This window comes from Phacochoerus africanus, chromosome 10, assembly GCF_016906955.1.
Source record: "Phacochoerus africanus isolate WHEZ1 chromosome 10, ROS_Pafr_v1, whole genome shotgun sequence".
Classification (NCBI taxonomy): domain Eukaryota; kingdom Metazoa; phylum Chordata; class Mammalia; order Artiodactyla; family Suidae; genus Phacochoerus; species Phacochoerus africanus.
This window is the reverse complement of record NC_062553.1, coordinates 120400595-120405861: the sequence shown is the minus strand read 5'-3', so window position 1 is coordinate 120405861 and position 5267 is coordinate 120400595. Positions and strand designations below refer to the sequence as shown.

At 40.5% G+C, this 5267-nt stretch overlaps 1 pseudogene; it reads left to right on the top strand.

The window, feature by feature from the left end:
- The first annotated feature begins 339 nt into the window (after positions 1–339).
- On the top strand, positions 340–857 carry LOC125137361 (glycine cleavage system H protein, mitochondrial-like; annotated as a pseudogene).
- The last annotated feature ends 4410 nt before the right edge of the window (positions 858–5267 follow it).

Here is a 5267-nt window from a genome sequence, read left to right as displayed (position 1 = left end):
ACTGGGAACCATGAGGTTGTGGGTTCGATCCCTGCCCTTGCTCAGTGGGTTAGCAATCTGGCATTTCATGAGCTGTGGTGTAGGTTGCAGACATGGCTCGGATCCCGCGTTGCTGTGGCTCTGGCATAGGCTGGTGGCTCCAGCTCCGATTCGACCCCTAGCCTGGGAACCTCCATATGCCACGGGAGTGGCCCAAGAAATGGCAAAAAGACAAAAAAAAAAAAAAAGAAGGTGACTAGAATTAAAAGGCTTTTAGAATGGGTCTTGGAAACCACTGTCTTGTTCAAACTTCCTCTGTTTAAGTGGAGATTCAAGGAAGAGATTTGGACCCCTGTGAACATGGCACTGCGAGCGGCTTGGAGTTGGTGGGCTCTGGTTTCCAGCCTACAAGCCGTCTCTGCGCCCGCAGCGCCCTGCCTGCTGTGGCTTTGGGGGCTGCAGGCGGGTGCTGTCAGGTTGCTGTGCACCGGCCCTGCTCTGCTCTCAGTGCGAAAATTCACAGACAAACATGAATGGATAACAACAGAAAATGGCACTGGAATGATGGGAATCAGCAATTTTGCACAGGAAGCTTTGGGAGATGTTGTTTACTGCAGTCTGCCTGAAGTTGGGACAAAATTAAACAAGAGGAATTTGGTGCTTTGGAAAGTGTGAAAGCTGCTAGTGAACCCTATTCTCCTCTATTAGGAGAAGTAACTGAAATTAATGGAGCTCTAGCAGAAAATCCAGGACTTGTCAACAAATCTTGTCATGAAGATGGTTGGCTGATCAAGATGACCCTCAGTAACCCTTCAGAACGAGATGAACGAATGAGTGAAGAAGCATATGAGAAATACATAAAATCTATCGGGGAGTGAAAGTGGAACCCCTAAATAAACGAGTTTGAAACAACTTAATCTAGCATAGTTGTCTTAAATTAGTGGTGGATAGATTTTTAAAAAGCAACTTTTAGCAAAAGAAACGACTTACAACAATGTTAGCAGAAAAAAACACCTCTTAACTTCCTAATGACTTCAGATAAACACTATGCATCTTTTGCTCAGCACCCTATGATTTTTTAGGCGAGGCTCCCATTAGAGTATTCAGAATTCTTGAAATTATCTGTAGTAAAACTATTTATAAAATTATACAATTCAAGGATAACATTATCTTAAGCCTTATATATATAGTATTATAACTTGCTTACAGCCATCCCTGGGTTTGGCTCAAAGTACTTAATGAACTTCCCATTGGAAATAACTGGCTGTGGAGAAAAATTTTTGTACAGTGTCAATGAAGAACATTCTATCTCAATTTTGCAATATACTGTGTTTGCTGGTGCTATTTTTATACAGTGAAGCAACCAGCCTTGCAGAAAATGAGAAGTTTAATAATAAAATATTCAACTTAAAAAAAAAAAAAGGAAGCGATTTGACCAATGGTACACTTCTAGCTAATGTCAGCGCCTGGCCCAACACCCAGTCTACATACATCCTCCACTACCTACAGCATGGGGTGTAACCTTCATGACGTCAGGGAACAGTCTAACAGAAACGTTTGACAGGCCTGAAGGGTACTGAACACCAGGCTATGTCTAACTTAACTTCACCCACTGGCTTTAAAACTTTCCTTTTGAATGGGCGTCTGGGCTGACTCCTGGCTGTGGTTGGTCCTAGGTCTTGGCAGCCTCTTTGGGGATTCCCTCCACACAGCCTGAGATGCTTCTCCCCTCTCTGTGCTTTCCCTGCCATTAAACAGCTTAGAACAGAGGAATGCCTATTTTCTTGAGGAGCTGGCTGGGCACAGACGGAATCCATATTCTGCTTTAGGGTTGCAGAGGTGATGGGTTCTTGGTATCTCCAGCTGGAACTCAGGGTACCTTGTCTGAAGAACATGACATACAGTGGGGAGATTGGAGGGAGTGGTTAAAATGATGGGTTTATGCAATCAGAAGACCTGTCTTGATACCTTTCACCAACAATTACTAACTTGAACCTCACTTTTCCCATCTAATAGAGCTGCTGCTGCTAATAAAAAATTAATACTCACTTGGAATTCCTGCTGTGGCTCAGTGGAAACGAATCTGACTAGCATCCATGAGGACACAGGTTCAATCCCTGACCTCATTCTGTGAGTTAAGGATCCAGCATTGCCTTCAGCTGTGGTGTAGGTCACAAGCAGCTCAGACCTTGCCTTGCTGTGGGGTAGGCTGGTGACTACATGTCTGATTTGACCCCTAGCCTGGGAATTTCCATGTGCTATGGGTGTGGCCCTTAACAAAAAAAAAGACAAAAAAAAATAATAACCTACTCATTATATTGTTGTGAAGATTAAGTGGTGTAATAACTGGCATATATTATGTGTTTGATACATGTAAGCTATTATTTTTAGTTTTATAATATACTGGCAACACATCCAGGTTCAAACTGGGCTAAAAAAAAGCCTTTTGTGGATTTGTCTAGAAATTAATGTATGTTGTATTTCCTGATTTCTTGCATGTATTTAGAACCTCTTTTGTTCCTAAATTAGGGCTGCCCCTTCTCTCTGTATCTTTCTTTCCCCCTTAGTATCTCTTCAATTGGGTATAATGACTGAAATATCCTGAGTCATTTTGCAGATTTTACCACTTTTTAAATTTTTGTCTTTTTAGGGCCTCACTCGCGGCATATGGAGGTTCCCAGGCTAGGGGTCCAATATGAGCTGCAGCTGTGGGCCTATGCCACAGCTACAGCAATGCCAGATCAGAGCCCCATCTGCGACCCACACCACAGCTCATGGCAATGCCAGATTCTTAACCCACTGAGGGAGGCCAGGGATCAAACCTGCATCCTCATGGATGCTAATCAGATTCCTTTCCACTGAGCCATGATGGGAACTCCCCATTTTGCAGATTTTACTACACACATGAATCTTTTTTCAGAAAGGTACTCTGTACCTCTGTACATATATAACATTAAACAAATTATTTGGTTTGGTTCTTCTTATGGTTCAAGAGGATGGTGTGACTGACCAATCTCTTACTCATTTTCCCTGTGACTATAACTCAAGGGCACTCTTTCATGTGTATGTGCACTTGGCATCTCCTGGCTTGGCCATGACGGGTATGGGCTGATGCCTTGCAGGAACCAAGGAAGGGAGCCCTGATTAGTGTGCTGAAAACCCAAGACACACTTGAAGACCCCTGAGACATTCTGGAGGCTGTTTTTGAGATGCTGCTTTTGAATGACAGAATGTTTTAATAGTAACATCTTAAAAAAAGAGGTCCAGTGATGATGGCCATTTCCATCTTCTTTCACTGGATGTATGATCCCTACCGGGGTATAATTTTGCCAGAAAGCAGGATCTGCTCTATATAAACTCTAAAGGGTATAAAGATCCATAGGATCAACCAAGCTATTTCTTTTCCTTATAAACAGAAAAGTGTTAGAATCTACATTTGTGTGTATGGCAACCAGCATAGGGATAGGATGGGAAGCAGTTTCCTGGCAGGAAAGTGAACGTGAGCATAACTTGCAGAGAACTCCTTTGCTTACTGTGTTGGGGAGAGAATCAGGTGTGCAAGTGCACATTTCATAAAGGTTTGGTGTTTGAGGAGGCAATAAAGTTAAGTAGAACCATGTAGAATTATCTGAATTCTTTCCGTTTTTTTAAAGGTTTGTTTAATGCTGGAATTCAGAAGTGTTTAAAAAATAGGATACTTAAAAAAAAAAAAAAGGAGTGGGAGGGCAGGGTATTAAACAGAAATTGAATTGCACTTCCCAGGTTCTGAGAGAAATAGTTACTTCCAGCAGAAGTGCCAAGAGTGGAGGATGCAGGCAAAGGAGCTGACTATGCACCCTCCCCTGCACTGGGCCCTCCCCACAAGGGGGCCCGGTGCGGGCTGAGCACACAGTAGACATGTGATACCTGAGTGATCAAGGAATGAAAGAGGGCTCAGTGGTGGTTTAATGGGAAGAAAAATTGACCTGTCAATTTTATTCCACATTTGAGCAGCTCTAATCATTAGGCATTTCCTCCTAACCTGAACTAAAACCTTCCTATGTGTGCCTTCTGGTGTGATACAGAATAAATCATATGCTTCCTCTGAATGACAGCTCTTCAAATATTTAAAGGCAGCCAAGTTACATCCCTGTGCCCTCCACTCCATTCTATCTGTCCCAAGCCATCTTTAATTTTATTTATTTGGTTAAATATTATGACTTCTTCAGCTACATATGATCTGTTCTACAGGTACTTGATTCTCCTGGCTTCTGGAGGCTTTACAGTTAGTCAATAGGCTTTTGCAAATGTTGGCCTGGATGAAATATTTCAGATCTAGGGTAGCTATTTCAAAACACTGAGGGACCATCCTTGACTTAGACACTGTGCTTCTAATTAATAAAAACTAAATTTCCCTTGAAGTCTCTGGTAGCCGAATCTCATCATCAGCTCAATCTGAACTTTCATTCAGTTACATACCAGGCCTTTTTCATGCTGATTTTGTTAAATAAATCTCCTTCGTCCTATTCTTCTATGGTTAATTGAAAAGTATTATTTTGAAAACTTATTCTGACCCCTGTTAAAATTCAGCTTACTGTTCCAGCATGGTTTTCTGAATCTTAATTGTTGCCATCATAAGCTTATTTTCTTTCTTAAAATTGTGGCATATGCTGATATGATAAACATACCTTCTATGCTTAATAGATGTCAACTGAAGTAATGAAGTTGCATTTTACATATTAAATTGGAAAAGAAGTAAAAGAATGAGACAGGTGTGGGGGGAAGAGTCATTTTCATAAACTATTAATAGGAGTACAGACTGATGCAAATAATCCTGGAAAGAATTTGATGACAGCAAAATGTCAAAGAATGAACATTCTTTCTGAACTATAATTTCTCTTCCAGGAAGGATGAAAAGGAATTAATCTGATCAGAGAGAAAAGGATATTTGTTCCCACATAATTTAGAATGCTGAAAAATTAGGGAAATATAAATGTATCAGTAGAAGATTGAGTTAAATTCTATGCAAGTCATAAAACGGAATATTAAGCAGCCAGTTGAAATGATATTTTTATTTGGTTTAATGGGAAAAGGACAATATGTATATGTACATATATTTGTCAAAAGATGAGTAAGCATGTGTATGATGAGTATGTAGTGATATATGTAGAGGCCAGTTTAATAATGTTTATATATTGGTGGTAGAATTGCAGGTGATTTTTACATTCTTGTTTATAGTTTTTGTATCAGTTTTCTAAAATGAGTATTTTATAATTAGAAGAAATTCGATTTTGGAGGTCTGAAGGAAT